We start from the raw sequence: 27,581 nt of genomic DNA, 5'->3' as shown, positions 1-27,581 counted from the left end.
TTGACCCATTCTCAAGCTCCAAAGATTTGTGGGAAAAGCTAATAGAGCTGCACAAAGGGACCTCTGATACTAAGATAAGTAAAATAAATATAATTTTAAATACATTGTAATAATAAGGGCAGCCCGGTGCACGAAGCTCCCACTATGCGGGGTCCCGGGGAAGGATCCATTGTATGCAGCTTTACCCTACTTTTTTCAAGAGGTTGTTTCCAGCTAATTTTAAATACATTGTATAACATAAAAATGTAGGATGGAGAATAAGCAAGCCAACTTTACACTCGGATCCAGGACCTTCTTAATAGTCTCCACACAATCGGTCAAAAGGTAGAGAATCGCGACGTCATCAGGTAAAAACTAAATGCATTTCCAAGGAACACTTTGTGGGCATCCATGGTAGATGCTTACAAAGTCTCCAAGGATCTCTCCTCAATTAAGCTAGATGAATTATTTTTATAATTTGAATTACATGAACAGACTAATACACCCTTGGTAAAGTATTACTTTTGTCGTAGGTACAAACAGAACAAAGGAAGCAAAAGTCAAGTGCCGAACCAAACCTGAGCCCAAAGATGAATCAGACTCAGAAGACGACGATGAGATCACTGCCAAGCTCATCAACCTTGTGCGAAAGCTATGCAAGAAAAAGAAGGGTTTCACAAAACGGGAGATCAAAAAGGTGATCCAGTCAAAGATGACACAACCAAGCCCAAGCTCCAAAATGAAGTTTGAAGTCACTTTCTATGGCTACAACAAAAAGGGGTACATCAAGGCAAATTGTCCAAATCAGAAGGAAGTGAAGAAGCAATGAAGAAAGAAGGTGATACAAGCAACATGGGATGAATTATCATCGAAAGACTCCGATGAAGATCTCAAACAAATGAGTTTCCTCGCACTTCCGGCTCGAGAGCAAGTCATCGAATCCGAGTCTGAGACAGAATTGGAAACTGAGTCCGAGCGAAGCCATGGATCCGTATTCAGTTCAGAAGGTTCCCAAACCGATGTAAGTATTTCTTTAATTAGATTGCATAATTTGATTTCTTACTTGTCAAGAAAGCTAGCCAAGTCCAACCTCTGGGTCAAGTCACTCTAAGAGGAGCTCAAAGCCCTCAAGAAAGTGACTATCCCAAACTCCTTGACAGAATCGGTTCAGACTGGAACTTCAACCCAAGTCTAAAAGCTTGAGGAAGAAAATTTCACCCTGAAAAGTCAAGTCAAGGAACTGAAGGATACGTTGGAACAGTTCACCTTGGGATCCAAGAATCTTGATTTAATTCTTGGAAAACAAAGAGTCGTATACAATTGATCTAGACTTGGATTTAAGGCTAAGAAAAAAATTTAGATCTTACTTATCACTTGTTAATCGAGCTAATAGAAGAATAGTCCAAGCATGGATCCCCAAGTCTAACTTAATTAATCAAGTTGGACTTGGACAATATTGGATCCCCAAGGATCAAATCCATTACCTTAATAGACCCTATCGAGGCTATGATCTAGGGGGAACCAATAGAAGGACCATATTCATTAGATAAATATGTTTGATGTATGCTTTACTGCTTTCTATTATTCATCACTACAACAAAAACCCTCATAGACATCAGTGGAACAACAACGGTTTTAAGCAAAAATCGATGTCTTTGAGTATTTTACACCGGGTTTTCCAAAAACCGGTGTCTATGAGCGCAGATTTTTGCTCATAGACATCGATTTGTTTAGCCGATGTCTATGAGCACCCATTTTTCATTAATAGACACCAGTTTTAACAGCGGTTTTTAAAACCGGTGTCTATGATAATTTTCTTGTTCTATCTACGAAATCGTATAGTAAAAAACTGTTTTTAAAAGTGATGTTAATGAACCAAAATAAAATAATTTAATTTTCCCACCAATTAGCTAAAATTTTCAACTCTTCCCTCTAACCTAAACCTATATGACGCCGTCCACGGGAGGCAGAGAGAGAGAGCCGTCTTCGGGCGACTCACCTTCTCCGCCTCTATCTTCTCCTCCCCTCCCATCGCCGACCCAATCTCGACCTCCTTCATTCTCCCAATTCGAAGCAGACAGAAACAGAGATCGGAGATCTGTGCTTCCGATTCACCGCTCGATCCGCCAAGATGCAGATAGGTTCCGAGAAGGCGTCGTCCTTCGATCTCTTGTCGGTCCTCGTCGCCTCCCTCTCCGACGGATATGGGCTCGATTCCGGCACCGGGGATGCGTTCGTGGAGAACCGGCTGCTGATCGTCGTCCTGAGCATCGTCATCGCCGTGCTTGTCGGTTGCGTGGCAATCTTCTTCGTCTGGTGATCGAGCGGAAGGAAGCCCGCCGAGCCGCCGAAGCCGCTAGTGGTGAAGACCCAGATGGATACAGAGGAGGACCAAGGGAAGAAGAAGGTCACCGTCTTCTTCAGGACGCAGACCAGGACGGCTGAGGGGTTCGCGAAGGTTAGGGTTTTATCCGAGTAGTTCATTTTTTGAACTTTTCTCCCATGATCTTAGATTTCCCCCCCTTCTAGGCGCTGACTGAGGAGGCAAAAGCACGGTACCCTAATGCTATATTTAAAGTCATGGATATCGTAAGATTATCTTCCTTCTGTTTCAAATAATTGGAAATACTACTGATTAATTGACTGATCTGTAGTTAGTTTCCTCAATTATAGGACAAATATGCTACTGAGGATGATGAGTACGAGGAGAACCTGAAAAAGGAGAGCTTGGCTTTGTTCTTCTTGGCTACGTAAGTTGAAAGCCAGGAATTTTTTATTTTTATAAACGATCAGTTTCCTCAAAGTTTGAGCTGATCCCTTTGTTTTCTTTAGGTATGGAGATGGCGAGCCTACTGATAATGCTGCCCGGTTCTACAAATGGTTTACAGAGGTTCTGGAAACATGCACATTTAGTTAATCTATTCTACCAATAATCCTTTTGCCTTGATCGATTGCTGATTATTAGTTTTTATAGGGGAAAGAGAGAGGAACCTGGTTGGAAAATCTTCAATTTGGTGTGTTTAGTTTGGGCAATCAGCAATATGAACATTTTAATAAGGTTTGGCATGATGAAATTGTCAGTATTCTTTTTGTGGGAATTGCTTGGCTGATATATTTGTGTATTGTGTCCTTGCAAAGGTTGCTGTGGTGGTCGATGAACTGCTTCATGAGCAAGGTATATAGTTGATTTATTTAGTTTGTGATTTGACTAAGTCACATATGCTCCTAAAGCTGATTTTAAATCCTATCTTCAGTTGCAAGCTCAAAGTTCATGCATTTCATTTTTCTAGAGAATTTAACTTGTTTTGCAGACTAATTGTTACTCTAAAAACTTGTAAAGTCAACATGGTATGAGGAGTTACTAAGAAACAGTTGAGTAGTCATGTTATCTGTGAGTTTCATACATACAACTGTAATGTAGTAGTCATGTGCAAGTTTGTAGATGTGTTTAATGAATTTAAGCATCATTCGTACTTGGATATTCTTCTATATTTTTTTTCCTCTGCATAGGCGCCAAGCACATTATCCAAGTGGGGTTGGGAGATGATGATCAGGGTATTGAGGATGACTTCTCTGCATGGTATGTAGTATCAGCAAACTTTTATGCATGCCATCCAAATTTCAATGTCGGCTACTGCTATTTTTTAGTTTTCTATTTTTTTTCTCTTTTGCCCATCATTATCTCATTACTCCTTTGTGGAATATGAAATATCAACTGTACTTTCAGGAGGGAGCTTCTTTGGCCGGAGTTGGATAAGTTACTTCAGGATGAAAATGAGACAGGTGCATCTACTCCTTATACAGCTGTCATTCCTGAATACCGGGTTGTATTTTTCAAGCTTGAAGAAGTTCCATATCTGGACAAAAGTTTGAGTTTTGCAAATGGCCATGTTATTCATGACATACAACATCCATGCAGGTAGAGATGCTCTTTACAAAGACAAATCTGTTGGGTTACTCTACAAGCCTTTGTTGTCATTGCTAGTCTTTTGACATCCTTTGGTATTCATGCTAGCCTCTTGGTTCATCTTCAAGTCAGATGTATATGAATGCTTACTCTGTGATGCCAAAATTTGACTGTCTTGGTAATAATGCTAAAAGAATATAGCTTTGCTGAACTCCATTTTGCTTCATCATGCTTTAGTTATTCAGATGGTATAGCTAATTTACTCCTTCAGCACACAGTTTTATGGAAGGTGGCTGGAAAACTAATCATGCCAAAACCAAAGGGCTTAACATCTGAGATTAAAAAAGCTCCGTCATCTGGACTTAAGTGGTCCTTTTCTCCTGGGACTAACCTGCTATCAGGTGGTGCTGCAAAACTTGAAAAAGAGTCTAGGCAAAAACTAAATGAGTTTTCCAAGGAACTTAGAACATTCAGAAGTGTTGACTTGTCAGGTTAGCACACTAAACTTGTTAGAATGTATCTACAACAAGTGATTACAGTTGTTCACTCTATAACTGATTATTTCTAAATCTAATATCTGGTAATGAATATGCTGAGAACTTTTTCAGGGGATTAAACTTACATTTACTTTACCAAGGTAATGGAATACTTGTAGATATTTAACAAATTCATGATTCTATTAGGTCGTAACTTTGGTGATGATGGTCTGTTTTTTCTTGCTGAAAGCCTTGGTTACAACAGGTTAGTTCTTTTCCTTCCTTTTCCATAACCTTACTTTTTTTCTTGTTCCTACTTGTAAACTATTACTGAACCAGACTCTTAAAGGTATGACATTACTAAAGCAAGACATTTAAGCATAACTTTTTTTAGTGTCGTTTAGCATCTCATTAGTTTTTTTCCAAGTCTCAGGTAGCAGAGGAAGTTGATTTTTCTGGCAATGGGATTACAGCAGTTGGCCTAAAGGCACTTGATGGTGTTCTTTAGACGAATACCATGCTTAAAACTGCAGCTTCTGTGAGATAATCAAGACTCTTTCACATGCCCACAGTTTTCCCTTTTGTTTTTGGGGAAAGGAAAGCAAATTAGAATACTAATTCTGATCACATTCTTTTTGCAGTTCAACTTTGGGCTTCTTCCTCCACCGGCAGCCAGTGACAAAGCCCTCACAGAACCTTGCTTGTCAATATGCCCGAGTGCTAGCCGCCGCAAAGATCTTGGTACCAACAAATTTAAACAATGTCCTATAGTTTAAATGTTTAGATGTATATTTTACCTTCTCTCCCCCCCCCCCCCCCCAATCCAAATGTAACTTTCATGTTCCAGGAATGCATCCATGGTTTTTGAAAGGGCTTGAACTAGCAGTGGATCAAATATATTTATGGTAACTGGTTCTTCAGCCAATTATCTACACTCAGTGATTCCTTAAAATTGTTTGGTATTAACGCACAGCAAGTAAAATTGTAATTTAGCACGAAAAGATGATTGTAATTTAGTTTTCATTTCTTATGAAATTTGCATCAAGTTACCTTGTTTATTTTTTTGGATTTGTTTGCCAGTTTAGGTGTTGGACTGAGGCACATAATTTCGATATTTAGTTTCTTATTTCTTTTGGCGAATTTGAATCAGGATAGGATACAAATTGCTAGTTCTTTAATACTCATGAAATTCAATGCATGACTACATTGTTTATTGTTGAATCTCACTATCCCAGAATTATCACTTAGTTTTAGTCACTTTGTTAAGATTAAGAGAATTATACTTTTCAAGTAACATTTATTTCTTCTTTGTCATCTATTACCAGCATATTTTTTGTTTTTATAACTTTTGTCAAAATGAGTAATTTAACATTTTTTGGGTATTGATTTTGTTTTCTTTATGTGTTTATTTCTTAATAATTTTTCTCATTGACCAAGAAGTTTTTGGACATGTTAGTTTACTTTACATTATTCCTATTTCTTTTCATTAGATGTTGAGATTGTGGAAATTTCCTATGCAGTGTCTTTCAGATATTTTGAAGGTGAATGGATGTATTCAGAAACTCCAGCGAAACAGTTCAGGTATTGGAGATGAGGTTGTTTAATTTTACTTGTTGCAAGTTCCGGTTGTTTGTTTCTTGAGGAAGAAAATGATTCTTGATTCTGGTAAAGTCTCAATGCTAAATATGTTATGTAGGGTGCAAGGGTTATTGCAGATATGCTGAAAGAAAATCAAACTTTACGTGTACTGGAACTTAACAATAATATGATTGAATATTCTTTATGACCTTATTCTTGGGCAATTTTTCATGTTTTTTATGAAATTCCTAGATCTTTTACACTTTGTTTCTGGTGTCCTTACTCCTTACACCTTATTTCCATGTGAAATTTTATAGGGTTTTGTAAGTCTTGCTGGAGCACTAGTTGAGAATAAGGCAATTCGATCTATACATCTCAAGCTAATAAGATGTACACACACTTAGATTTTCTATCCATTCAGTTCTTTCTTGCAGATTTAATTTCTTCATCAGATCTATTGGCTTTCCAGTATTTATTGATTGTACTACTTCTCAGCAATTATGTAAAACTATATTTCTTCTTGTTTAGGAAAAATAACACTTCTAGATATTGGCAACAATGAGATTGGTCCCAAAGGCGCCTTTAGCATCGCTGAGTTTGTTAAGAAAACTAAGTCCTTGCTATGGCAGAATCTTTACATGACTGACATTGGCGATGAGGTGTGGTTATTGACTATTGTTGCTTTATGCTCTGTTGCTTCACTTCTGAAACATAAATTATCATCTAAGGTGCATATATATATATCATTGAAAATCATATAAATGGATTGATGTTACTCATCTTTATTGCTGCTAAGGAATTTATTTACTTTCCATGTACTCTTAGTGATAAAAGTGAATTTATTATTTGCAAACTAAAAGTGAATTTATTATTTGCAAACTAAAAGTGAATTTATTTACTTTCCATGTACTCTTAGTGGTAAACAGTTATGCCATTTAGGTCGACTACTAATGAATTGAATTTGAAAGATTAAATTGTTGTTTGTGTAGTTAGATTAAAATTTTTGGTTTGGATTATATTAAGTTCCCAGGAATGATAGATCTACACTATATGATGTGGTTGAGATAAATGATGAATATTTTTCTTTTTAAGCATTCCAATTAGTCATCTTGTTACTTGGTGCTCTTACTACTTTTTCAACTATGATTTTTAGTCTTGGTTTACTAATATATTATTTATGTGTTTTTACAGTTTACAAATCTCAAGTACTCCAGAGTTGAAATTGATGAAGTGCGATTCGAGTGGATTGAATGCATGCGAGATTACATTTGAGTAGATTATTTATGTATTTTAAATACATAAAAAAACCACATGAAGATTATTTATGGATACTGTTGTAAGAAGATTATTTATGTAATTTGTGAATATTTGTGTATTTTATGGATACTGTTGAATGAAGAATATTTGTGTAATTTGTGAATATTTGTGTATTTTTTTGGTTACTGTCGATTTTTCATTGTTTCGGGAATCAAATTTGTGCTGTTAAAAAATACTAATATTACATCGGTTTTCCACCGCTGTAAAACTGGTGTTATTAACTAATATTACATCGGTCATTTACCGCTGCCAAAACTGGTGTTATTAACATACAATATTACATCGGTTTTACACCGTTGATGAAATGGTGTCGTTAAGTGATACTACACCGGCTAATAACCGATTCGAAGACCGGTGTCGTTAAGTGATACTACACCGATTTTAACCCGATGTCTAAACTGGCAGACTTTTTACATCGGCTTCATAGACATCGGTCGAAAATGAAATAGGCACCGGTGGAAAACCGATTTCTATGAGGGTTTTTGTTGTAGTGCATGCTTAGATTAAGGTAGATAAGGACTTATGTTTGATTCACATTTGACTAGTTAGACATAGGCTTTGTCTAAAAGTGGTTGATGATTCAATACCCAAGAAGGAGTAATGTCTCTCCACAGCTTAGAAGCCAATTATTGAAATGGATATTTAATTAACTAACTGTTAAATCTTAGTCTAACTCAAATGTGAATCAACCCTTAGATGGTAATCTAAATTGAAGATAAAAATTAACCATCTCTCAAAATAGATAAGGTTCTCTGATTGACAATCTAGAAGAAGGGTGAGATGGATTTAGGTTTAAATTAGTCCAATTAACTAAACTAAACATTAACTTAACTCAAAAATTAACTAAACATTAACTTAACTAAAAAATTAACTAAATTAAACATTAACTTAACTAAAAATTAACTAAATTAAACTTTAACTCAACTTAAAAATTAACTAAATTAAACATTAACTTAACTTTAAAAAATAACTAAATTTAACTTAACCAAATTGATCAAAACTTAATAAACTTAATTAAATTAACTTTAAATTAGACTTTAACTATAACCTAAAACTTAACGAAATTAACTTAAACTTAAAACTAAATTAAACTTAAAATCCAAACTCAAATCAAATCTACACGAATTAACCTTAATGAAAATTAACCATCTCACAATCACCCATAGGTATAACATGATTGACAATTTAGACCGGGTGAGATGGAAAATTAAGGAGCTAAATTCAATCAAACTATTTTTAATCCGTCAAATTAGATCCAAATCAAATACTTTATGTGTAGGAACATAATGATTTGGAACAATGGATATTGGATAGTGGATGTTCCAGACACATGACTGGAGACAGATTGAAGTTCACTAAGCTCAAACTCAAGAACTTAGGGTTAGTTGTATTCGACAACGAAGGAAAACTTTGTAACACCCCGCCCCTCCTGCTCAAGGGACGGGGGTTACTTTACTTACTTACTTACTTACTTGCATATTAATATTCTTTTCTACTTAAAACAGCGGAAGTCTTGTTTATAAAATTTTCTTTTAAAACTTTTCTTTTCTTTTTAATCACCATGACTAACTACCTAGGCATGTAGGGTCACATAGCATACTTAACATGATTTTAAGTAATAATACCAATAAGCATAATTAAATATCATGGAGTCATGAAACAATAACATAAGCTAGACATAATTCTTATTAAACAAAAGCAGGTCTTTCTCTTTTAGCCAAGCCACTACCACACACATCCTTCTTGCCTCTCCTACTGCTCCCTTAGTTCATCCATTCCTTGCCTTTATCTGTGGTACAAGGAAAGTAAGATATGAGCACACAAGGCTCAGTAAAATCCTTCCTACTCACAAAAATCGTATAGCGTAGCATAATCACAAGGCATAAAGCATGGAGGTAAACTCATCATATCATGTATAGAAGCATCATATCGTAACTCTTATAAACATAAAATATAGAACATCTTATCATATCATGTCATATTCCTAAGAGCATCAAATCATATCATGTCATAAAGCACATCATAGCATATCGTAACATAATCATAAGGTATTGTAAAATATCGGAAAAATAGCGAATAATGATAAGGGAATATTCTGGAATTTTTGGAAATTTTTCGGGAATTTTTCAGACCCGTATGGACAAGTTAACGGGGATAAACGGGGTCCGGGAAAAGCCTATTTAGGCTATCTAATTTAAAGAGGAAAAGTTTGATTTTTATTTTTCTTTTTCCTTGTTTTTCTTATTCCCTTCTCCCGAACACCGACTCGCCGACCCTATTGCCAAAACCGCCATGCAACAGTTCCCTCTCCTCTTCCTCTCCTCTGGCCGTCGCGACGCCGACCTCGATCTGCCGGCCTCTCAGCCATAGCGCCGGCCCTCATTCTCCTCTTCTGAGCGCCGGCAGCTGAGTATCCCTCCTTTGCCTAGTGTTCGTGCCCTAGCCACTTAATGCCGCCGGTCATCTCTTCCCTAGCTGTGATCCCGACACCGCGGTTGTCGTTCATCCACGCAACCAGCCAAAGCAGAGGTTCTTCCTCTTCCTCTCGAGTCCATGGCCGAACTCCTCTCCGGCCAAGAGCTGAGCATACTTCGTTTGGTCGGTCGGAGCTGATCCGCCATCTGCGCCGCGCCCTAGCTTTTCTATTGCCGGTTCTTTTTTCACTCATCTCATCTATCTGCTTTTGTTGAATCGCTTGCAGAGAGGAAACTGCCGGCACAGAAATTGGGTAAGGCATTTTGGTTTTGGATTTATAGAGATCTGAATTCAAATTTTTGTATAAGAGTTTTGTGCTAAGTTGGTGGGTGATGGTTGTAGCTCCGGCTTTGCCTTGGTAGCAGCTTTACGGTAGCTTTGGCCATGAATTTCTGTCTGCAAGTATCTCTTCCGTGGCTCAACTGAGGAGTCTCCAAATCTAGGTGAGTTTTGGAAGATGAATTAAATGATTTGTATGGTTTAAGCAATGAAATGTCTAAGTATTTGATCAGTGCTGGTTTTGTTCAGTTTCAGCAGATGTGACAGAACTAACCATGTGACATTAGGTAGATCAGAATTTGAGTTATTGGTATTGCTTTTTATTAGGTAAGCATAGGGTTAATTACATTAACTTCTGTGTAGGCCCTGTATGGTGTTTTACTTGGCAGACATTGTTGGTGAGAGCACTAATCATTGTGATCTTCCTTTTTGGTTTGATCCTAAGGTAAGGTTTAAAGAATACAATCAATTATGTTGGTTGATTTGGATGATGTGATTAGGATTTTACCCTAAATTAGTCGTACGGATTTTTATTTAGCTATTTAATGAATTGTTAGCTAAATAAAATGTATATGTATTATTGACACAGGACTTTGACGCGAGACGAGCATCTCGATGTCGGATTGGACCAGATACGATACTCTTATCGGAGGCGGGTACCTCTTAACTTGTCTTTTATGATATTGTCTTTGGATATGCATAGTATTTTATAACTACAAGCAATGAACATGTTTGTCTTTGGTATGTCACTGTTTGATATCCATAGCATGTTAGGTTTATCGCCTGTGACGTATCCGTGCTTATATCATGTGATTTATTGCCATGAGTACTGTATTACCATGAGTATCTTAGTTTCTAGAATAAGTGACATACCATGTTTTACTGAGGTTAGGACTAGGTTCTGGACTTTTGGTTTTAGTCATGTGCATCGAGATTATCTGATACTTAGGTGTTTATGCCATGACTTGCTTGTGTACCTCTATTTGTATATCATATATGATTCGTGTACCTAGACCTTGATTCTTGATATGTGCATATGGTTGGTACATATGTTATGGAAGGAGATATGTTTAGGATCTAGGTTGCTATACCATAGAGGACCTGTATGTCCTAGATCCGTGGATTGACCTACTGATACTGTGGTACCCATATTATGTATATATGGATATGGTTATGTTGACCAGTTTTTGTTATGCATAGTGACATGCATCATGATTGCATGCTGTGCGATTGTCGGCTCCACTATGGTTGAGTCCATCGCCAGTTACATGTACTGCACACACCCCCACTCATGGTTTAGTGGTATATCAGGTAGGTGTGTGGCGGTTCTGCTGTTTGGCTCCGTTGTCATATGACTCAGCGTGGTAGCCGGCAGTTAGTTCCGCTCTGTTTGGCTCCGCTGGCATTTAGTGTAGCAGCGTAGTAGCCGGCAGACGGTGGACTCTGTTTGGCTCCGTTGGTCAGGTGACTCAGCGTGGTAGCCGGCAGAGATACCTCCCCGTCATCGTGTACCGGGAGTTGAGAGCATTGAGCTCTCCCATTTATGATTTGGGGTCACAGGACAGGAGTACTCCGACAGCATTCCGTCCACTCGGTCACTCATCAGGAGCAGTGACGACAGAGTGCACGGTTGTCATAGCCCTACCCACTCGGTCTCGCCATTTGTGTGTGAGAGGACTGACTGGCATCAAGGGTGACCAGGACGCATCATTAGCATCATATGCATTGATGTATTTATATTATTGTGATTGTGTTTGCTGCATTGTTTCTGCATTTTGGTTGGATGCATACCTTTGACCGCATACTGAGGATTATTGACACTTCGGTTTGACGACCCTTTTTGTCCGGATAGGAGTTCTGGTGAGTACTTCCTCACCTTCGTTTGCCTATATATGATTAGGAAGTCATATTCCATGTTTGTTCTGTTAGATATATTTTACTACTCATGTCCATTGGTATTCACGAGTTGTTGAACTCACCCCGCTGACACTATCTGGTACCAGGTTATTTATGGTGTCGCTTGGAGCATTCTCTCTGGTCCCCACGTCACATCAGAAGACTTATCGGTTTCACGTATGTTTGTTTGTTTTATGTATCAGTTTGTTTAGCTCTGTACTCCGGTTTTATTTTTGGAGTGTTGATGTTGTTATGTGGTATTTTGTATTTGTTGTTGGTTGTGTAAGCCTAGCCGGCTAGCAGTGTTTTATTTTGTTAGTATTGGGTTTCTGTCATTTTCGTTGTGTTGGTTTTGTTCCAGCCGTGTGGCTGATGATATATTTATAACTGCATAGTTGTGTGTATATTCCAGCCGCCTGTGGCTGATGTATATTATGTCTGTAGTAATGCTTCAGATTGTCACCGGTACAGGGGAGGTGCTGCCGAAATTTCTTCGGACAGGGTCTCCTCTGGGGCGTGACAATTTAGTGGTATCAGAGCAGGTATACGATACTTGCTATGTGTTCTGGATTTTTGAGATTTATCTGATATCAATTTATTTGGTATCAGAGATCGACTTACGAGTCTTATTTTCCCTGTATTTCAGATTTCGTGTTTTGATCTTCTCGATGTGACTTTTCGGGTTTTGGGACCTGGCAGCAGCAGGACATCTCCAAGCTATAGGAGGTATGTTGGTATATACTGTTATCCTACCTTTCTGTTAGTATATGCCCTATATTAGCATTCTTTATTAGTATTTGTCTAGTTGTTGTAGCATATATTATATGTGATGGGATAGCCACTGATCTTGATTGACCTTAATAGAGATTAAGGAATATAGTCTCTGCTGATTTTTCATATCATACCATTAGTAGTATTAGCTTCTGTTACTACTAATTGATTAGGAGATGGAGGCACATACCAGTCTTTGTTATTATTAGTGTGTAGTAAATAGTACCTTCATATTCATGTTGACTAGTTAGTAGAATACCGATATACTTTAGTTAGTTTTCGTCGGTAGATGATTATTGTACTCTGGTTAGATCGGTCAATAGAAAACTGATTTACACATATTGACTTGGGGTAGTCGTGGGTTGATTTACCTTAGACGCTTATAGAGGCTTATTTGTTCTTGATTAGTTAGTTGATGACCGATTAGTTTTGTTGATCCGATCAGTAGGGGATTGACCTACTTTATTTTAGATGTTTGAATCTTGGGTTATTCGTGCTTAGTTGGATATTTAGAGCTCATTTGAGTACATGTTTTGTACTGACGTGGAAAAGATTGAATTGACAGTATATCATTGTCGATTTGGGTCAGTCTATAGAGGATCGATGTATCCTATTCCATGTGGACTTTAATTTTTGACTGTATGTACCTAGTGAGATAACTTAGAAGGTGACCCTACCGTTTCAGAATGTCAGGTTGATTGGGTCAAATATGTTGATTATCCCTAGCTTTGTTTCGTGTACATATGATTGTAATGAGTTGTAGGAGGTCTCTGATGGTTAGTTCATTTGCAGGAAGTGTGAGTATTCACATCTAGATATGGTTGTTGTATGTTCCTTGTGGATTATAGCTTCTTAGTTAGCTGTACGTGTCTAATTGACATATTGGAGGTATCTTATTGATTTAAATCTGTGTAGTGGTATGTGCACATGGGTGTGAATGTCATGTTGGAAGTATCTTGTCGACTACATCAGTGTTGTGATATGTACATATGTGTTTGGTGTGGTATCTGAGGTATCTTGTTGATTATGTGTGATTTGTGAATGCACCTGAGTTTTAGTATGCCTTATTGGAAGTATATGTTGATTATACTCTTGGCATATGTGTATATTTGTCATGTGAGTGTTGTTTGAGGGGTATTGTTGATTTTACCTACGATGATATATGCACACGGGTTCGGTATACATTGTTGGAGGTATCACGGTGATTTGTACCTATGATGTGAGTATTTTTGGTGTGTACCAATTGGAGGATTATGTCGATCATACATATGTTGTATGTGCATGTGTGTCAGATGTATGGTTGGTAGCATCATGATGATTCTACCTATGTTAAATGTAGAATATTAAATGTCTACATTATGATATTGGTTGTTTTACCCTGTCAACTAATTCTCCCATTAGTGGGTGACCGACCCACTAGGAGGATGATAAAGTTGACTATGGATTTGATTTGCTTACTAGGTTGTTATATCCTAGGATAACCACAGTAAATTGTGGTAGAGAGATCTTGTACAGTCTCTAGCTGGATAGTTAGGTGCCTTGGGGTACTTACGTATTATTTTGTGGTGGAGCGTTGCTCCCACATATCACGGATTGCTGGTAGCGGAGCATTGCTCCTATATTTATTGCAGATACATATTTCAGATTATTTGTGGTGGAGTGTTGCTCCCACATATTGAGGATTTCTTGTGGTAGAGCGTTGCTCCCACATATGTGGTGTTTCCTGTGATGGAGCGTTGCTCTCACCCTGGAGGATTTATTCTTTGGTGATTTATGTTATTGATGATCGGATTTTTTCGATTTATTATTGGAGATCTTATGGATAGGAATGTCTGTGATACGTACATTATGTGTATTAGTTTTTGCCATATAGGCTTACAGTGCCTTAGATGTTTTCAGGGACTCGATGATCCTGGTATGTCGAGGATGTTTGGATAGGTGTCCATTATCTTTGTGGACGATGTTGTGATCTATTACGGATCCGAAGTGAGTCACGTACACCACCTTTGCTTAGATCTAGAGATGTTTCGACGAGAACATCAATATGTGAGGATCAGTAGTGCTTATTTGGTTGTCTTCTGTGAGATGTTTGAGACACACGGTCACCCGTAGGAGTATACCGTGGTTCCACAGGAGATCGAGGTTGTTACCGTTGGGAGCAGACGGAGTCGATATAAGAGGCTCGCAACTTCCTTTGTTTGGCTCGATATTTCCGGAGATACGTTGAGGGTTTCTCACGGATTGCTATGCTACTTACACGCCTGATCAGGAAAGGCGTGAAGTTCACTTGGAGTGAGGTTTGCAAGACCAGCTTTTAGGAGCTGAAGCGGAGTTTAGTGTCGGCTCCGATTTTTGGTTTAACCTTTTGAAGAGGACGGATATGTCCTCTACACCGACGCATCTATTCAGGGTTTGAGCGCTGTTCTGATGCAGCACGATAGAGTAGTCTCCTATGCTTCTCGTCGGTTGAAGAAGCATGAGAAGAACTACCCTGTATATGATCTGGAGCTAGTCGCCATTATTTTTGCCATGAAGATTTGGCGACATTATTTATATGACGTTACATTTGAGATTCTCACTGACCATAAGAGTCTCAAATATCTGTTTTACTTAGAAGGAACCTAATCTCCGACAGAGGAGATGGATGGAGTTCCTGAAGAATTTTGATTATACCATTAGCTATTACCTAGGAAAAGCTAATGTGGTTGTCGACGCACTTAGCCGGAAGTCTAGAGTGACTTTGGCTTGCCACCGAGTTGTGGTCACAGACTGGTTACCATGGTTGCTCAATCGTCGATCAGGACGAGGATCCGAGAGCCCTAGGCTGTATTTGCGGGTTATTTGCAGCCAGATAGCTTTCGGGTAGCAGACCGAGTTCACACGAGACGAGGAGGGTATTATATACTTCCGAGGTAGATTATGCGTACCTCAGTCTCATCCGGTCTTATAAGAGTTACTTCCGGAGGCTCATCGCTCATGATTTGCTGTCCACCCAGGCGGTACCCGTGTGTACCAAGATTTGAGGTGTTTCTATTGGTGAAACGACATGAAGGAAGACATCGCGGATTTTGTAGCTAGATGTCTCGTCTGTCAGCAAGTGAAAGCCGAGCATTAGAGATCTGCCGGCTTACTTCAGCAGATTTCTATTCCTGAGTGGAAATGCGAACACATTACCATGGACTTTGTGGTGGGTTTGCCTATGACACGACAAGGCTATGACGCGATTTGGGTAATCGTTGATCGATTAAACAAATCCGCTCATTTCTTAGCGATCCGGAAGACTGGTTCCCTGGATCGATTGACAGATCTGTATTGCTGGGAGATCATCAGATTTTATGGTGTCCCTTGATTATTATTTCGGATAGAGACCCCGGTTCATGTCTTGTTTTTTACAGAGTCTGCAGCAGGCCTTGGGCACGCAGCTCTGTTTCAATACAACTTTCCATCCGCAGACAGATGGACGGTTAGAGCGGACCATTCAGACTCTAGAGGACTTGCTGAGGTCTTGTGTTGGATTTTGGAGGTAGTTGGGAGGACCATTTGCCATGGGTAGAGTTCGCCTACAACAACGGTTTGCATTCGGCTATCCAGATGACACCGTTTGAAGCGTTGTATGGTAGGCCTTGTCGGACACCCACCCTCTGGGATGAGGTTGGGGAGGCCCAGTTGTTGGGACCTCATAGAGCTCAGCATGAAGCAGAGTTGGTCCGTACTATCAGACATAGGATGTCAGAGGGATAAGACTGCCAGAAGAGTTATGCTGACCGGAGTCGGAGACTCTTAGAGTTCTCTATTTGCGACCATGTATTTCTGCGAGTTTCACCCGCGAAAGGGGTGAAGAGATTTGGCTTCAGAGGTAAGCTAGCTCCACGATACATTGGACCTTCCTAGATCTCGGAAAGGATTGGAGCGGTAGTTTACCGGTTGACACTACCACCGTCCTTGGCAGGAGTGCACGATGTATTCCACGTATCCATGCTGAGGAGATACGTACCCGAACCGACACATGTGCTGACAGATGTCTCAGTTTCAGTACAGTCTAGCGTCACTTATGAGGAGATTCCGGTACGGATTTTAGACCGGAAAGAGTGTCAGTTGCGGAACAAGACTATCCGACTGGTTAAAGTCGGATGACAGTATCATTTGGACGAGGAGGTTACTTGGAAGCTCGAGGATATTATCCGAGCTCAATACCCCCATCTTTTCACTTGAGGTATGTGAGTTATGGTTCCGTTCAGCATTCATACATTTTAGCTTTTGCTAGTACCTACTGATGACAGATAACGAAATTTGGGGACCAAATTTTTATTAGTAGGGGAGAATGTAAAATATCGGAAAAATGGCGAATAATGATAAGGGAATATTCTGGAATTTTTGGAAATTTTTCGGGAATTTTTCAGAGCTCGTATGGACAAGTTAACGGGGATAAACGGGGTTCGGGAAAAGCCTGTTTAGGCTACCTAATTTAAAGAGGAAAAGTTTGATTTTTATTTTTCTTTTTCCTTGTTTTTCTTATTCCCTTCTCCCGAACACCGAGTCGCCGACCCTATTGCCAAAACCGCCACGCAACAGTTCCCTCTCCTCTTCCTCTCCTCTGGCCGTCGCGACGCCGACCTTGATCTGCCGGCCTCTCAGCCATAGCGCCGGCCCTCATTCTCCTCTTCTGAGCGCCGGCAGCTGAGTATCCCTCCTTTGCCTAGTGTTCGTGCCCTAGCCACTTAATGCCGCCGGTCATCTCTTCCCTAGCTGTGATCCCGACACCGCGGTTGTCGTTCATCCACGCAACCAGCCAAAGCAGAGGTTCTTCCTCTTCCTCTCGAGTCCATGGCCGAACTCCTCTCCGGCCAAGAGCTGAGCATACTTCGTTTGGTCGGTCGGAGCTGATCCGCCATCTGCGCCGCGCCCTAGCTTTTCTATTGCCGGTTCTTTCTTCACTCATCTCATCTATCTGCTTTTGTTGAATCGCTTGCAGAGAGGAAACTGCCGGCACAGAAATTGGGTAAGGCATTTTGGTTTTGGATTTATAGAGATCTGAATTCAAATTTTTGTATAAGAGTTTTGTGCTAAGTTGGTGGGTGATGGTTGTAGCTCCGGCTTTGCCTGTGTAGCAGCTTTACGGTAGCTTTGGCTATGAATTTCTGTCTGCAAGTATCTCTTCCGTGGCTCAACTGAGGAGTCTCCAAATCTAGGTGAGTTTTGGAAGATGAATTAAATGATTTGTATGGTTTAAGCAATGAAATGTTTAAGTATTTGATCAGTGCTGGTTTTGTTCAGTTTCAGCAGATTTGACAGAACTAACCATGTGACATTAGGTAGATCAGAATTTGAGTTATTGGTATTGCTTTTTATTAGGTAAGCATAGGGTTAATTACATTAACTTCTGTGTAGGCCCTGTATGGTGTTTTACTTGGCAGACATTGTTGGTGAGAGCACTAACCATTGTGATCTTCCTTTTTGGTTTGATCCTAAGGTAAGGTTTAAAGAATAAAATCAATTATGTTGGTTGATTTGGATGATGTGATTAGGATTTTACCCTAAATTAGTCGTACGGATTTTTATTTAGCTATTTAATGAATTGTTAGCTAAATAAAATGTATGTGTATTATTGACACAGGACTTTGACGCGAGACGAGCATCTCGATGTCGGATTGGACCAGATACGATACTCTTATCGGAGGCGGGTACCTCTTAACTTGTCTTTTATGATATTGTCTTTGGATATGCATAGTATTTTATAACTACAAGCAATGAACATGTTTGTCTTTGGTATGTCACTATTTGATATCCATAGCATGTTAGGTTTATCGCCTGTGACGTATCCGTGCTTATATCATGTGATTTATTGCCATGAGTACTGTATTACCATGAGTATCTTAGTTTCTAGAATAAGTGACATACTATGTTTTACTGAGGTTAGGACTAGGTTCTGGACTTTTGGTTTTAGTCATGTGCATCGAGATTATCTGATACTTAGGTGTTTATGCCATGACTTGCTTGTGTACCTCTATTTGTATATCATATATGATTCGTGTACCTAGACCTTGATTCTTGATATGTGCATATGGTTGGTACATATGTTATGGAAGGAGATATGTTTAGGATCTAGGTTGCTATACCATAGAGGACCTGTATGTCCTAGATCTGTGGATTGACCTACTGATACTGTGGTACCCATATTATGTATATATGGATATGGTTATGTTGACCAGTTTTTGTTATGCATAGTGACATGCATCATGATTGCATGCTGTGCGATTGTCGGCTCCACTATGGTTGAGTCCATCGCCAGTTACATGTACTGCACACACCCCCACTCATGGTTTAGTGGTATATCAGGTAGGTGTGTGGCGGTTCTGCTGTTTGGCTCCGTTGTCATATGACTCAGCGTGGTAGCCGGCAGTTAGTTCCGCTCTGTTTGGCTCCGCTGGCATTTAGTGTAGCAGCGTAGTAGCCGGCAGACGGTGGACTCTGTTTGGCTCCGTTGGTCAGGTGACTCAGCGTGGTAGCTACCTCCCCGTCATCGTGTACCGGGAGTTGAGAGCATTGAGCTCTCCCATTTATGATTTGGGGTCACAGGACAGGAGTACTCCGACAGCATTCCGTCCACTCGGTCACTCATCAGGAGCAGTGACGACAGAGTGCACGGTTGTCATAGCCCTACCCACTCGGTCTCGCCATTTGTGTGTGAGAGGACTGACTGGCGTCAGGGGTGACCAGGACGCATCATTAGCATCATATGCATTGATGTATTTATATTATTGTGATTGTGTTTGCTGCATTTGGTTGCTGCATTTTGGTTGGATGCATACCTTTGACCTGCATACAGGATTATTGACACTTTCGGTTTGACGACCCTTTTGTCTGGATAGGAGTTCCTGGTGAGTACAGCTTCCTCAGTTACCTTTCAGTTTTGCATATTCCCTATATATGATTAGGAAGCTGTATTCCATGTTTGTTGCTGTTAGATATATCTTACTACTCATGTCCATTGGTATTCGCTGAGTTGTTGAACTCACCCCCGTTGACACTATCTTTTTCAGGTACCAGGTTATTTATGGTGTCGCTTGGAGCATCCTCTCTGCTGGTCCCCACGTCACATCAGAAGACTTATCGGTTTCACGTATGTTTGTTTGTTTTATGTATCAGTTTGTTTAGCTCTGTACTCCGGTTTTATTTTTGGAGTGTTGATGTTGTTATGTGGTATTTTGTATTTGTTGTTGGTTGTGTAAGCCTAGCCGGCTAGCAGTGTTTTATTTTGTTAGTATTGGGTTTCTGTCATTTTCGTTGTGTTAGTTTTGTTCCAGCCGTGTGGCTGATGATATATTTATAACTGCATAGTTGTGTGTATATTCCAGCCGCCTGTGGCTGATGTATATTATGTCTGTAGTAATGCTTCAGATTGTCACCGGTACAGGGGAGGTGCTGCCGAAATTTCTTCGGACAGGGTCTCCTCTGGGGCATGACAGGTATCATAGCATATCATGACATAATCATAAGGTATCATAGCATATCATGACATAATCATAAGGTATATGTAAGATGACTTTCGAAACATGTATCATGAACATATATATGCAACATGTCTTTTGAAAACTTATTATATACATACTTAAACATAATCTCAACATAACTAGGGCCCCGGCTTTTACTACATACATAAATGTGCGCGTCCTATGTAGGTCCAAGGTAGCAAGTCTTGAACCCTACAAGGCATACATACTAGGCTCGTTTCTTAGTCCATCGACCTAGGGGCACTTAGGAGCCCATCCCTAACGAGGCCCGTTTCTTAGTCCATCGACCCGGGGCGCTTATGGAGCCCACCCTTGGTACAAGCCATATAAAGTAAAGTAGCATGTCATACATATCATGGTTCTTATTATTTCATGCATATCATATTTCTTAACATATCATAAAACATGCATAATTTGGGCACACAGCTCATCATAATAGCATGCATAAATTTGGGCACACAGCACATCATAAACACATGCATAATTTGGGCACACAGTTCATCATAATAGCATGCATAGTTTGGGCACACAGCACATCATAAATACATGCATAGTTTGGGCACACAGCTCATCATAATAGCATACATAATTTGGCACACAGCATATCATAAGGGTTATCAACATGCATAGATCATGAGCATACGTAAATAAACATAGAAGCATAGCAAGTCCTTATCATATCATGAAGCATTGCATGTGAGACACATGGAGATCATAATTAGGTCTCTAACCCTAATTTTTCATATAGTGGCCGAAACATATGATTGTAAATTAGGTTAACAATCAACATACAAGCATGTGAACCCTAAACTAATATCATATCATATATCATAAGGAACATCATGAGCATGTTTAGTTTAGGTTCTAGGTTTCCTAAGCTTATAAACTTGTCCTGGCCGAATCTTATCAAGCATTACATTGGGTTAAAAGCAACATACAAGTATGTGAACCCTAAACCAATATCATATCATATATCATGAGGAACATCATAAGCATGTTTAGTTTAGGTTCTAGGTTTCCTAAGCTTATAAACTTGTCATGGTCGAATCTTATCAAGCATTTCATTGGGTTAAAAATCAACATACAAGCATGTGAACTCTAAACCAATATCATATCATATATTATAAGGAACATCATAAGCATGTTTAGTTTAGGTTCTAGGTTTCCTAAGCTTATAAACTTGTCATGGCCGAATACCATCAAGCATCACATTTGGTTAAAAATCAACATACAAGCATGTGAACTCTAAACCAATATCATATCATATATCATAAGGAACATCGTAAGCAAGTTTAGTTTAGGTTCTAGGTTTCCTAGGCTTATAAACTTACTATGGCCGAATACCATCAAGCATCACATTTGGTTAAAAATCAACATACAAGCATGTGAACTCTAAACCAATATCATATCATATATCATAAGGAACATCATAAGCAAGTTTAGTTTAGGTTCTAGGTTTCCTAGGCTTATAAACTTACTATGGCCGAAGCTTGTAAATCATGTAGCTAGGTTTCATGTGGCATAAAAGCATGGAAACCCTAAACAAATTTCATAGTATTTATTTCCAAGAACATCATGAGCATGTTTAGTTCAAGTTCTAGATTTCCTAGGCTTATAAACTTGTTGTGGCCGAAAGTTCATGGAGCATGAAATAAAGTTCTAACCAACCCACAAGCATGAGTATGTCATGTTGACTTCATATCTTGTCTTAAGGAAAATCATGGCATGCTTAGTTTAGGTTTAAAGATCTCCTAGGCCCTTAATCCTACCATGGCCGAATGTTCATGAGCATGAAATAAAGTTTAATCAACATACAAGCATGAGCATATCATATTAACTTCCTATCTTATCTTAAGAAGAATCATGGCATGCTTAGATTAGGTTTAAGTTTCTCCTAGGCCCTTAATCTTATCATGGACGAAAGTTGAAAGGGAGACATCCTAATTCCAAGCAACATACAAGTATGAGAAATGTTAACAACTCTCTTATCATAAGGTACATATCATAAAAACAAAGGGAGCATGTTTAGTTTGAGTCTTAAGCTTACCTAGTTCTTTTATTCATGCTTGGCCGAGAGTCTAGGATCATGAATCTAAGTTCTAACCAAACATTCCAACATAGAAACATTAGATTAATCCCCTACCATAAGATACATATTACAAGAAACATATTGAGCATATCTAGTTGGGTCTTAAAATTTCCTAGGTCTTCTTTTTTTTTGTCTTGGCCGAAAGTCCATGAAGAAATCCTAGTTTTTTTTTTAATCAACCTAACCTCATAGAAAAACACATGAACTATTGTAACACAGGTGAGGAGAAACTTACATATTTTCGCTTGTTTGTCCTTAAGAAAATGATACCCTTGTGAGGAGGAAGAAGAACTTCTCTTCTTCGTTTTCCCTTTTTGTTTTCTTCTTCTTGTAAGAGGTAAACCTTGAGACTCCTTCTTGGAAATAAGGTTTTCTTAGAGAGGAAACCTTAACTTGACTTTTGAGAATGAGGGAGAAAAGCTCTAAGTTTCGGTGGAGAAGGAAAAAGGGAGGAGGAAGAAGGAGGAAGAAGAAGAATTAGAAATTCTCTTTCTCTTTTCTCTTCTAAATCCTATTTATTCATCATGGAATGAATCATGTCCTTATTCATTCCCCCTTAACTCCTCTATTTCTTCCCTCTTTAATTCCCACGAAAATTAGAAGGAAAGAGGGTGGGAAGGCAATTTTCCTTTTTCTTGCTCCCTCTCTTAACCAAGAGGAAGAGAAGGTAAGCAACTTGGTTTTCTCTTGCTCTTTTACTTAATTCTTTCTTCTCACCTTTAATTACAATTTTCATTCCTTTCTATCCATCTATTATTCATTATTCTAGTGGTTATCATAAACCAATTCAACTCTATTATTTGTGGGAGGTTCAAGGTTCAAACCTTCCCTCTCTTTCTTTTTATCTCTATTATTTCTTTTGATTCTTCTTACCTTTATGCTCTAACGAAAAATAATACCCATATCTTATAATTTCGTGGGTGTTACAAACTTAAGGTAATCAGGACATGTAATATCGAACTGAGTTCCGATTTTATTATTTGAAAAGTGCTATTAGTTGATAAATTTAACTTTAACTTACTTAGCATAAGTTAACTGTGTGACTCTGGTTATTTAGTTACCTTTTCCAACTCTAAGTGTATAATTAGAAATGTTGAAAACCCTAAAATTACACTTAAGGGAATTAGGAAAAATAATATTTATACTATTGACCTACCAACCTCCTCACTAAAGTGTCTACTAACACAACAAAAGGAAACTAAGTTATGACACAGAAGATTGTGTCACACTCACATCAGACTCATTTCAAAAATGAGTAAAAATGGTCTAGTTAGAGGTTTACCTAAATTAAAAAATTTAAAAAATTCAATTTGTAATGCTTGTCAACAAGGTAAACAAACTAAGTCTACCCACAAACCAACAAAGCAAAATCGAACCAACTCAATACTTGAGCTCCTATATTTAGACCTATTTGATTCACATGGAGGCAAGTCACTAAGCAGAAATCAATACTACTTAGTTATAATTGATGATTACTCAACATTTACTTGGGTAAAATTTTTAAAAACCAAAGATGAAACTTTTGAAATTTTAAAGATTTTTTATAAATTAATAGAAAATGAAAAAGATACCAAAATTAAAAGAATTAGAAGTGATCATGGAGGGGAATTTGAAAATTATAAATTTACTAAATTTTGTAAAATTAATGGATATAATCATGAATTTTTGTGCCCTAGAACTCCCCAACAAAATGATCTAGTAGAACAAAAAAATAGAACATTACAAGAAGCTTCTAGAACTATGTTGAACAAATATAACCTTAGTATCCAATTTTGGATTGAAGCAATAAATACAGCAGGTTATATTCAAAATAGAATATTAATAAATAAATTTTACAACAAAACCCCTTATGAAATGTATTACAATAAAATACTCAATCTAAATTACCTAAAAGTTTTTTGATGTAAAGTACACATATTAAACACTAAAGATTATTTAGGTAAATTTACATCAAAATCTACAACTGACATATTTTTAGGGTACTCCATGACTAGTAGGGCCTATAGAGTCTTTAACAAAAATACTCAAAAAATTAAAGAGCCAACTAATGTAATTTTTGATGAAGAAAATAACTTACCTAGTTTAACAAATGAAAATAATCATCATAATATAAGAAAAATGGATGATGAAGAAGATAATCAACTTTGACCTAAACCTAGCCAATCAGAAGAACCAAGTCTTGACCCAATCACAAGACAATCTAGGATAAGATCCAACCATCCATCTGACCAAACTTTGGGTGACCTAACCCTAGGAGTACAAACTAGATCATCCTATAGAAACCTAAGCCAGATAGCCCTTATTTCTAAAATTGAACTCAAGACTATAAAAGAAGCCTTACCTGACCTAGACTGGATAGTAGCAATGCAAGAGTAGTTAGCCCAATATGAAAGAAACTAGGTCTGGGAACTTGTACCTAAAATTGCAAATAAATCTATAATTGATACTAAGTGGGTATTCAGAAATAAACTAGATGATAAAAGTGAACTAGTAAGAAATAAGACTATACTGGTAGTAAAGGGGTTCAGCCAAATAGAAGGGTTAGATTATGATGAAACCTATGCACCCGTAGCCAGAATTGAATCCATAAGGATGCTGCTAGCCTATGCACCATATAAAAGATTTAAGTTATACCAAATAGATGTAAAATCTGCATTCCTAAATGGGTTCATCAAAGAAGATATTTATGTAAATCAACCCCAGGATTTAAAGATTTAGACCACACAAACCATGTCCTTAGGTTAAAGAAAGCTTTATATGGACTAAAACAAGCACCTAGGACATGGTATGAGCAACTTTCAACATACCTAATATCTAAGGGATTTAACCAAGGCCAAATAGACCAAACCCTATTTGTTAAAACCTTAGAAAAAGATATCTTTATAGCTCAAATTTATGTAGATAACATCATCTTTAGCTCAACAAATACTAAATTCCTAAAAGAATTTACTAAAGTAATGGAAAATGAATTTGAAATGAGCCTAGTAGGAGAACTTAATTTTTCCTTAGGTTTATAGATAAAACAAACAAAAGAAGGAATTCATATTTTTCAAATCAAATATGTAAGGAATTAATTAAAAAGTTTAGAATGGAAAATTCTAAAAATATAAATACTCCAATGACAACTAATATTAAAATTGACTCTGATTTTGAAAGAAAATCAGTAAACTTGAAATATTATAGGAGTGCAATAGAAAGTCTATTATACATAACTGCAAGTTGACTTGATATTTTATTTGTAGTAGGTATATGTGCTAGGTACCAATCTTGTGCAAAAGAATCACACTTAATCAATATAAAAAGAATACTCAGATATATTAAGGGAACCCTAAATGTAGGACTTTGGTACCCTAGGATCAGCACGTTTAACCTAGTTGGGTATTTTGACTTAGACTATGCTGGGTACAAACTAGATAGAAAAAAATATAAGTGGTAAATATCGACTTCTATGTCAGTGCCTAGTAAGTTGGTCCAGCAGAAAGTACATTTTGTTGTCTTATCCACTACTGAAGCAGAATACATAGTCATGGGGGAATGCACATCTCAACTATTATGGATGATGCATACCTTAAAATTTTATCAACTAGAATATAAAAATATTAATAGATAACATAAGTTCAATAAACTTAACCAAAAATCCAATATACCACTCAAGGACTAAACACAGAAAAGTTAAGCATCACTTTGTAAGAGATCATCTTGCTAGGGGTGATATTGTACTTGACTATATTGAGTCCAAATCAAATCTAATAGACATTTTCACAAAACCCTTACCTGAACTTGAGTTCAGCACACTTAGAAGACAATTAGGTATGTGCATAGTAGAGTAGATTTTAAAGTTTTTCAAAATCACTACTTTTATTTTTTTTTTTAAAACCATGTTTTAAAATTCTAGAAAAATTATTTTCAAAACTCCCAGTTTTACTAGTATTTTCAAATATTGAAAATAGTCTAGGACTTTCCCCCTAGAAAAAAATGTACCCATAGGTTTCACCCAGAGCATCTCACAAGCACACTAGGATTACCTTGCTTGTGTATGAAAAACACTTAGAATGATGTGATATGCATAGGGTAGTGCTCGAACTTCAGAATACTTATGTCAGTGCATCAATATAAGTCTAGGTAATAAATACCAAAATCAAATTAATCAAGTTAAGATATCCATACTTAGTCAAACTAACTGGAACACTTACTTAACTTGACTAACCAAGTGAAAGCTACTACCTCATGGTAAACAGCTAGTAGCTAAAGGTTAGACATTTTATTAAGGAAGGAAGATGTTGGTTTTGAATTTTTTTTCTTTAAACTCTCATTCTTGGACTCTAGGACACTATTTTTTTTTGGCATTAATCTAGGGGGAGTGAAAATTTAAAATTTTCTTTGTCTTTGAAAAGTTAAAGTTTTTTTAAAGTTAAACTCTTTCTTTGAAAAGTTAATTTCTTTTTTCAAAGTTAAACTCTTTTCTTTGAAAAGTTAAAGTTTTTTTTTATTTTTCAAAGTTAAACTCCTTTTTAAAAAGTTAAAGTTTTTTTTAAAAAAAATATTTTTTTTTTGAAAAGTTCAAACTAAGCTTCTCCATCTTTTTAAATCTAAGTACTTAACTAAGCTTTTATAAAAATATTTTTAAAGCTAAGTGTTATAAATCTTTATATAGACTAAGTGTTTTATTCTTCAAAACTTGGCATTTTTCAAAACTTTCAAAAACTAGTTTGTTTAAAATTATTTTCAACTCTCTTAATAGTGTTTTTGATATATGTCAAAGGGGGAGAGAAGATAAAGTTAAGAAAAAGAGAAAATTAAGGGGGAGCTAAGAGAAAATTAAAGGGGAGCTATCAAATTAAATAGCTCTTAACTTGTTCTATATGTTGCATCTCTTTATTATTGCATATTCATTTATAATTATTGTTATATGTTTTACTTAACTTTGGATTTTGTTGCCATAATCAAAAAGGGGAAGATTGTTGGTACGGGAAGCACTAGACGATCAAACCTGTGTTTTGATAATGGAAAAGGGTCTAAAGTTAAGTTGTCTTGTGATCTAACAAGCGTGATTGAGCGTGCAGAAAAGTCCTAAGTGGTCTTAGGCCAGTGAAAAGTCCTAGCTGTGGTTAGGCGGTGAACTCTCGATGGATCAAGCACTTTGGATGAAATCCTAGAGTGGGGGACTCTAGGTAAAAATCCTGGTAGTTGCGGACCAGGTGAAAGTCTGGATAGGTCGTGGAGCAGATGTCCAGCATGAAGACCTGAAGTCTTGGGTACTAACCAAAAGTCCAGTCGGTCTGGAGGACCAGTTTGGCAACAGA

At 37.7% G+C, this 27,581-nt stretch overlaps 1 long non-coding RNA gene and 1 pseudogene across 1 annotated transcript; both read left to right on the top strand.

The window, feature by feature from the left end:
• Positions 1 to 877: 877 nt before the first annotated feature.
• Positions 878 to 4,625, top strand: LOC122026743 (annotated as a pseudogene).
• Positions 4,626 to 9,951: 5,326 nt separating this feature from the next.
• Positions 9,952 to 10,642, top strand: LOC122026311. Its single transcript, XR_006124102.1, has 3 exons — positions 9,952 to 9,985; positions 10,075 to 10,175; positions 10,601 to 10,642. It is a non-coding gene; the product is annotated as an uncharacterized LOC122026311 (long non-coding RNA).
• The last annotated feature ends 16,939 nt before the right edge of the window (positions 10,643 to 27,581 follow it).

This window comes from Zingiber officinale, chromosome 10A (assembly GCF_018446385.1).
Source record: "Zingiber officinale cultivar Zhangliang chromosome 10A, Zo_v1.1, whole genome shotgun sequence".
Classification (NCBI taxonomy): Eukaryota; Viridiplantae; Streptophyta; class Magnoliopsida; order Zingiberales; family Zingiberaceae; genus Zingiber; species Zingiber officinale.
The sequence above is the reverse complement of the archived record's forward strand: the minus strand, read 5'-3'. Positions and strand labels throughout refer to the sequence as shown.